Source organism: Elephas maximus, chromosome 3, assembly GCF_024166365.1.
Source record: "Elephas maximus indicus isolate mEleMax1 chromosome 3, mEleMax1 primary haplotype, whole genome shotgun sequence".
Lineage (NCBI taxonomy): Eukaryota > Metazoa > Chordata > Mammalia > Proboscidea > Elephantidae > Elephas > Elephas maximus.
This window is the reverse complement of record NC_064821.1, coordinates 67,443,419-67,452,794: the sequence shown is the minus strand read 5'-3', so window position 1 is coordinate 67,452,794 and position 9,376 is coordinate 67,443,419.

The following is a 9,376-nucleotide window of genomic DNA, read 5'->3' as shown; positions in this document are numbered from 1 at the left end:
AGGACCTTAGCTTTTACTCCAAGTGAGATGGAAGCATTAAAATGGCATGCTCTTACTTACGCTTTCAAAGCATCGTTCTGGCTGCTAGGTTGAAAACAGACTGGAGAGAGACAAGTATAGCAGCAGGGGAACCAGGAGGGAAGCTCCAATAATCCAGAAGAGAGAGGTGATGGCTTAGACCATGAAGGCGGCAGGAAACTGAGAGGGGAGATGTGTTCGACTTTTGCCTGTATTCTGAAAGCAGAGCCAACAGGACTTGGTGACAAATTGGATGTGGATGTGAGAGAAAAGAGAGTAAAACATGGCTTCAAAATGGAAATTGCCATTTGCTGTGGGAGGACCAATTCAGTTGGAGAATTCAGCTTTGAATGTGCAGTTTGAGAAGACTGTCAACATAAGATATTGACTGTAAGACTATAAACAAAGATGGCGAGTAAAATTAGATAAATGAGCCTAGAGTTTGGGGTGGAGCTCTGGTCTGGAATATAGAAATTTGGGGTTCATCAGCACACGGATGGCATTTAAAGGCTTGAGACTAGATGAAATCATGGAGAAAGGGTACAGACAGAAAAGAGAAAAGGACCAGGGAGTAAGTCCTGAGATATTTCAACGTTTAGAGACTGGGGGATGAGGAGGAACCCACAAAAGAGCAGTTAGAGAAATAGGGGGAAAAGCAAGACAACGAAATGTCTTAGAAGTCAAGTGAAGAAAGCATCTCAAGGAGGATCAGCTGCGACGGCACCTCACAACAACAGCTGTGTCATAGGCAACTTACAGCTCAGGTAAAACATTAGGATTAAGAACTGACAACTGGAACGGGAAAAATATTTGTACATCATATATCTGATAAGGGACTTTTAGCTAAAACATATAAAGAATACTTACAACTCAATAATAAAAAAGATAAATAACCCAATTAAAAATGGGTAAAAGATCGGAATAGACATTTCTCCAAAGATACAGAGGGCCAACTGCTGTGGTTAGCTACTGTCTAGTCACCCCCAACTCATGATGACCCCATGCACAATGGAAGGAAATGTTGCCCAGTCCTGAGCCATTCTCATCTTCGGTTGCAGATCCAACCATTATGATTCACAGGGTTTTCATTGGCTGATTTTCAGAAGCAGATGGCCAATAAGCACATGAAACAATGCTCAACTTCATTAGCCATCAGGGAAATGCAAATCAAAACCACAATGGGATACCACTTCACACCTACTAAGATAGCTATAAGGAGCTCTGGTGGCACAATGGTTAAGCACTCCACTGTGAATGAACCCACCAGCAGCTCCGTGGGAGAAAAGACCTGTCAATCTGCCTAAAGAGTTCAACCTAGGATGGAGCAGCTCTACTTTGTCCTATACGGTCGCTATAAGTTGGAATCGACTCAACCGCACATGACAACAACACAAGATATTTACAATAAAAAAGACAAATAATAACAAATGTTAGCAAGGATATGTAGAAATTGGAACTCTTATACACTGCTGGTGGGAATGTAAAATGATGCAGCTGCTTTGGAAAGCAGACTGGCAGTTCATCAGATGCTTAAATATAGTTATATGATCCAGCAATTCTATATACCCGAGAGAAATGAAAACATATATCCCACAAAAACTTGTTCACTAATGTTCATAGCAGCATTATCCATCATAGCCAGAAAATGGAAACAACTCAAATGTCCATCAACTGATGAACTGATAAATAAAATGTGGCCTATCCATATATCCATGGAATATTATTTGACACTAAAGAAGAATGAAGTACCGATACATGCTGTAACATGGATGAACCCTGAAAGCATTATACTAAGTAAAAGAATCCAGTCACAAAAGAACACATTTGATTTCATTTATATGCAATATTCAGAATAGGCAAATCTATAGAGACAGAAAACAGATTATTGGTTACCTAGGGGTGGGGGATAAGAGGGATAGGGGAAATGGATGTTGTTGTTGTTGTTAGGTGCCGTTGAGTCAGTTCTGACTCATAGCGACGCTGTGCACAACAGAACGAAACATTGCCCAGTCCTGTGCCACCCTTACAATTGTTATGTTCGAACTCATTGTTGCAGCCACTGTGTCAGTCTACCTCGTTGAGGGTCTTCCTCTTTCCCGCTGACCCCGTACTCTGCCAAGCATGATGTTCTTCTCCAGGGACTGATCCCTTCTGACAAAATGTCCAAATTATGTGAGACAAAGACTTGCCATCCTTGCTTCTAAGGAGCATTCTGGTTGCCCTTCTTCCAAGACAGATTTGTTCCTTCTTTTGGCAGTCCACAGTATATTGGATATTCTTCGCCAACACCACAATTCAAAGGCGTCCGTCAGTCCCCCCACACGTCTGTCAGTTTGTCGTACTGTGGGGGCTTGCGTGTTGCTGTGACGCTGGAAGCTATGCCACCAGTATTCAGATACCAGCAGGGTCACCCATGGAGGACGGGTTTCAGCTGAGCTTCCAGACTAAGACAGACTAGGAAGAAGGACCCGGCAGTCTACTTCTGAAAAGAATCAGCCAGTGAAAACCTTACAAACAGCAGCAGGGAAATGGATAATTACTAAAAAGTACAAGGTTTCTTTTTGAGATGACAAAAGTGCTCTAAAATTGACGTGGTGCTGCTCACATAACTCTGTGAATATACGAAAAGCCACTGAATTATATGCTTTAAATGAGCGAGCTGTATATTATGTGAATTATATCTCAATAAAGCTGTTACCAAAAAAAAAAAAAGAAAGAAATGACAACTGGATTTAGCAATGTGAAGGTCATTGGCAACCTTGACAAAGGCAGTTTTGGTGGAGTGATGGAAACAAAAGTCAGATTGGAGTGTGTTCAAAGGCGCCAGAAGAACAACTGAATGCAGCAAGCGTTAGCTTTTCCGGAGTTTTACTCTGTAGAGAACTGGGGTAGAAGCAGAGGGAGATGTGGGCTCAATAGAGGTTTTCTGGTTTTGTCGTGTCAAGATGTAAGACATTGTGTTTTAATGCTGATTGGGATGATCCAGTAGAGAGGAAAAAATCACTGGGGTGAAGTCCTTGAGCAGGTGATAGGCATAGGATCTGCTGATGGCCCCAAACAGGAACAAGGACAGCTCATCCACAATAGCAGGTGGGAAGGCTGAGACTATGGCACAGTCCCAGGGGAATGGGAAGGGGGTGCTGAGGGTCTTTGGAAACTCTCTTCTGATTGCTTCTGTTTTCTCAGTGAAGTAGGAAGCAAGGTCATCAGCTGAGAGGATGGAGGAGGAGCTGTCTGGTATTGAAAGAGAAGAAGACACGACATGGTACTATAGGACCGCGGGAGGGGAAAGACTGTGATCATATGGTAGAATTGCAACAACACTAAGGGATCCTGGAGGTTAGGGAACATGATTTTAAAGTGAGACCTGCAGCAGGCCTGTGTCTTTCTCCAGCTTTGGCCAAGTGCAGAGTTGATTAATCAGGGTGTGGTTTTGCCAGGTGAGCACAATTTAGCAAGAGCTGAGCGAAGAGGTTGAGGGTGTATGCAAGGAAATAATTATAATGATGGTCCATGGAATCTAAACTGGTTAAAGGAGGAAAGTCAGGACATGAGGGAGGTGAGGAACAGTGAAAAAAAAAAAAAAGGTGGGAAGATCAATGGATTGAAGGTCCTGGTGGGTCAAGGAACTGTTGGAGTCAGGGTACTAGAGGGAGTGAGCAGGAAAGACAGGAGGTGGTGTTAGGAAGATGGAATACTTGTTTTTGAAATTATGTGGTGTGGGTAAAATTATGTGCCGGGGGTTAATGACAAGCAGGGCTTTGAACCAGAACCAGTCTGTTCTGGCTCAGACCCCTGCTGATAATTTGCATTTCTAACAAGCTCCCAGCTGAGAATTTGCATTTCTACCCCAGAGATATGGAATCAAAATCTATATTTTAACAAGATCCCCAGGTGATTCTTATGTATAACTTCCAGGGAACTGGTTAGAAATGTACATTGTCATTGACAAAACCCAAAACCAACCCCATTGCCAACTCATAGAGTAGAACTGCCCGGTAGGGTTTCCAAGGAGCGCCCAGTGGATTTGAACTGCTGACCTTTGTTGGGTTACCAGCCGTAGCTCTTTAACCACTATGCCACCAGAGTTTCCAAGGTCTAGGCAATTACCTTGGCCATGAGGGCCTGAGGTAAGGTGGAGGATGATAATCACAGGAAGAGGGAAGGGTGTAGGGGCAATCGTGTGTAATCAAACTCACTTCAGAACTCACCTCAAGCCATCCTCAGCGACAGGACCCTAGGTAGGGGATAGGCCTAGGATTCAGCCAGACCCGGGTATGAAGCCCCTTTCCAACTGTGGACCCCTGCACAAACCACTTAGCGTCTCTGAGCCTCTGTTTCCTCCCTTGCAAAGTGAGAGATCACTTCTGCTTCATAAGGTTATGTTCTGAAAAGTGAACAAGAGACTGTGTGGAAAGCACCTAGCACCTAGTTCCAGGCACACAGAGGGTTCTCGGTAATGTGGGCTGATAACACAGCAGCTCCCAGAATACTCATCTGGGGTCTCAGAGCTGAGGTGGGGCCAATGAAGGGACAAAGACTCTGCAGAAATTTCTTCTCCTTCCCAATACCCCGCATCATGGAACTTGTAGGAGGAAGAGCCTCGCTCCTATTTTATAGAGTAGGAAACTGAGGGCCAGACAGGAAAAGTGACTTACTTTTGTCACTAACACTTAATTATCAGGGAATAAATTCCCCTTCAAGGAGCCCTGGTCGCACAGTGGTTAAACACTCAGCTGCTAACTGAAAGGTCGGTGGTTCAAACCCACCAGCATCTCCACCAGAGAAAGATGTGGTAGTCTGTTTCTGTAAAGATTTACAGCTTTGGAAACCCTATGGGGCAGTTCCACTCTGTCCTATGGGGTCACTATGCATTGGAATTGACTTGATGGCGACAGGTTTTTTTTTTTTTTTTTTTGGTTAAGTTCCCCTTCAAAATCAGTTGGGGTCAGAATTAAGATGGGAAATTTGCTGGGGGCTGTGAGGTTCATATATAACATTTGAAAGACAGTTGGACCCTTGAGAATATACCCCATCCACTGCCCTTCCCTTCCATCCCCTGGGACAATTAAAAGCTGGTCTTGGTGACCACCAGTGACTGCCCTGACAGGAAACACAACAGAGAATCCCTGATGGAGCAGGAGAACAGTGGGATGCAGACCTCAAATTCTCATAAAAAGACAGATTTAATGGTCTGACTAAGACTGGAGGGACCCCAGAGGTCATGGTCCCCAGGCCTTCTGTTAGCCCAAGACTGAAACCATTCCTGGAGCCAACTCTTCAGACAGGGATTGGACTGGACTATAAAACAGAAAATGATACTGGTGAGGAGTGAGCTTCTTGGTTCAAGTAGACACATGAGACTCTGTGGGCAGCTCCTGTCTGGAGGTGAGATGAGAAGGCAGAGGGGGATGGGAGTTGGTTGAATGGACACAGGAAATACAGGGTGGCAAGGAAGAGCACAGTAGAGGAGGAGCAGCTAGGGGTACATAGCAAAGTGTATATAAGTTTTTATATGAGAGACTAACTTGATTTGTAAACTTTCACTTAAAGCACATTAAAAACATTTTTTTGAAAAGCTGGTCTTGGTGAAAGTGAAGGACCCCCTGAGTATGCCCCTGCTCTCTCTCAGGTTCCTACCACCCTCCCATATCCCCATCACATCTCCCAGCCCCACCCCACTGTCACTATCACAGCTTTTTAGGTCCTGTGATGGGGCAAACATTGGAACAGTTAGCTATGGAATGGAAGTGTCAACAGAAGGCTGATTCACAGTGCATGAATTTGCTAATTGCTCCTCCTAGCCTAGACAGAAGGGAGAGAGGAAAACACGCTCAATGTTTCCTTCCTTAGACCTTCCTTAGGCCCCACCACCTATGTGGTTTCCAGCCTTAGCCAGTCCTCTTAGGATAAATCCCTCCTGCTTTCTGGATCCCAGTTTCCCCATTTATTATGGATTGAATCGTGTCCCCAAAAAATATGTGTTGTAAATCCTAACCCTCATACCTATGGTTGTAATCCCATTTGGGAAGGGACTTTCTCTGTTATGTTAATATGGCAGTATTAGTGTAGGGCATATCATAAATCATTCTCTTTTGGAATATAAAAGGACAGATTAAGCAAGAAGCAAGGAAGCACAGATGGGGGACAATAGATGCTATGCCACATGAAGATCACCACGGAATAAATACCAAAACCCACTGCCATCAAATCAATTCCAACTAACAGCAACCTTATAGGACAGCCCATAGGGTTTCCGCGGAGCGCCTGATGGATTCAAACTTTCAACCTTTTGGTTAGCAGCAGTAGCTCTTAACCACTAAGTCACCAGAGTTTCTCACCAAGGAATAGGAGCTGAAAAGAGACAAGAACCTTCTCTTAGAGCCGACAGAGGAAGAAAGCCTTCCCCTAGGGCAAAAAAAAAAAACGAACCCTTTGCCATCCAATAGATTCTGACTCATAGCGACCCTATAAAAAAAACCAAACCCACTGCCTTTGAGTTGATTGTGACTCATAGCGACCCTATAGGACAGAGTAGAACTGCCCCACAGAGTTTCCAAGGAGCGCCTGGTGGATTCGAACTGCCAAACTCTTGGTTAGCAGTCGTAGCACTTAACCACTATGCCACCAGAGTTTCCAAAAAAAAAACAGCAACCCTATAAAAAAAAAAAAAGGACAGAGTAAAACTGCCCCATAGGTTTCCGAGGAGCGGCTGGTAGATTCAAACTCCCAACCTTTTGGTTACCAGCAGAGCTCTTAACCACTGCACCACCAGGACTCCAAGAGCAGGCATCTGAGTTCAGACTTTTAGCTTCCCAACTGTAAGAAAATAAGTTTCTGTTTGTTAAAGCCACCCACTTGTATGTTATAGCAGCACTAGATGACTAAGAGAACCCTGGTGGTGCAGTGGTTAAGAGCTCGGCTGCTAACCAAAAGATCAGCTGTTTAAATCTATCAGCCACTCCTTGGAAACCCTGTGGGGCAGTTCTACTTTGTCTTATAGGGTTGCTATGAGTCGCAATTGACTCAACGCCAGTGGGTAGATAATTAAGACATCATCTATAAAGAAGAGCAGGTTGAACAAAATGATTGTCAGAGGCCCAGCTTGGGCCTTCAGGGTTCTAGGAATGCTTTGCCCTGGTACATTCCCTGTTCCCTAGCCGTCCAGGTACAAACAAGGGCAGATGGGGCAGAAGTGGATCCAGTCAAGCCAGCGGAAATGCCACCTCCTCAGAGAGACCTCCCCTGATCACCACCTAAGACAATGTATGACGCTCTTTCTCTCTTACACACACATAAACACACACACTCACAGACACAGACACACACACTCATAGACACAGACACACACACACACTGTTCCTCTCTCTCCTATTACCACTTGCTATCGAGTTGACTCCAACTCATGGCAACCCCGTGTGTGTCAGAGTAAAACTTTCCCCCATAGCTTTGATGATTCCATAGATTTCAGAAGTAGACTGCCAGGCCTTTCTTCCAAGGTGCCTCTGAGTGGACTTGAACCTCTAACCTTTTGGTTAGCAGCTGAGTACGTTAGCCATTTGCACCACCCAGGGACACCCTCTCTCCCATTACTCTATTTTATTTTCTTCTTAGCACCATCTGAAATCTCTTGTCTGCTTGACTATTGTCTTACTAGTATGTCAGCTGTAGGGGGCAGGGCAACTAACAACAACAACACCCCATACACAGTAGGTCCTCAGTATATGTTGGCTGATGAATGAATGATCTGTGCCAAGCATGACTCTGTGATTTATGCCAACTCTTCCAACAAGAGCAGTTGAAAAATAGGGCTTTGGAGTCAAGACACCTGGATTTGAACCAACACTGCTATTTACTGGTTGTGTGACCTTGGGCATGTCACTTGACTTCTCTAAGCCTTAGTTTCGTCATCTGTAAAATGGGGATAGGGATCTCACACCTTGAGGTGTATATTTAAGAATTAGAGGTCATATATGTAAAGTGATCTGGTGCATGGTAGTTATTCAGTAAATGCTAGTTTCCTTTCCTCTCCTTCCTCCTCTGGGGGATGAAGGTGAAGGTAAGAGAGTGGTGTGTTTGAGCCTCAAGTTTTCATCGGTAGCCTCAAGGGCTTGGAGACTCCGCTCAGCTGAAAGAAATTTCTTATCTACTTCTTATCTTTCAAAGGAAACCCTGGTGGTGTAGTGCTTAAGTGCTACAGCTGCTAACCAAAGAGTCCGCAGTTCGAATCCACCAGGCGTTCCTTGGAGACTCTATGGGGCAGTTCTACCCTGTCCTATAGGGTCACTATGAGTTGGAATCAACTCGACGGCACTGGGTTTGTTTTCTGTTTTGTTTCTCTTTCAAAAGAAGGTAAAACAGAGTTGCAAGCAATTGGGCTTCGTACACTGGGTGGGATTTACCCAAGGTTACACAGCCAAGAATTGGAATAAGCAGCAGGGTCTCCTCCCTGGCGGCCAGAGGAAGTCCCTCACCCCAGAGAAGATTGTGTGTGTGGCTGGGCAGGAGAATAAGGGCAGAGCTTGCTTAGGGTGGCCTCCAGAAAGAGGAAGTGCCCACTCTGGTCTGAGAGTCAGGTCCTGTTCTAGTCTCAAGTCTGTCAGAGGCAAGTTAGTGATCCTGGGATACAGTTTACCATTTCTAGGTCTTGGTTTTCCCTTCTGTAAATTCAGCATATTGCTCCTTGCCCAGCTTGACTTACAGGAGAATAGGAAAATGTTAGACGAATGATCGTTAATTTGATATGTTGTTAACCCCAAAACCAAATCCGTTGCCGTCAATTCCGACTCATAGCAACCCTGTAGGACACAGTAGAACTGCCCCCTAGGGTTTCCAAGGAGCAGCTGGTAGATTCAAACTGTCAACCTTTTTGGTTAGCAGCAGAATACTTAACTGCTGTGCCACCAGGGCGCCTGATATATTGTTAGGAGAATAATATTTAATCTAAAAAAAATATTGCAGTGATGAATCAAACAGACTCAATTTCTGAATTTTTGCCACAAGCACATATATTTAAAATCAGGAGGAAAAAAAATGAATTTAAAGGTAATAATAAGCCTCATCTCTCTAGGCGTTATAAACTGGGAGAAAATTATGTAAACATTATTTCAATAGACTATATGAACATGTTTTTGCAAACTTTAAATAAACAAATCAAACTACAGGTAGTCCCCAACTTAGGACATATTTGAGTTACGACCAACTGCACTTACAACTGTCTGTGGTTTGTTTTCTTTTTTAATTAATTTTTATTGTGCTTTAGGTGAAAGTTTACAAATCAGGTCAGTCTCTCATATGAAAATTTACATACACCTTGCCATACACTCCTAATTGCTCTCCCTCCAATGAGACAGCACAG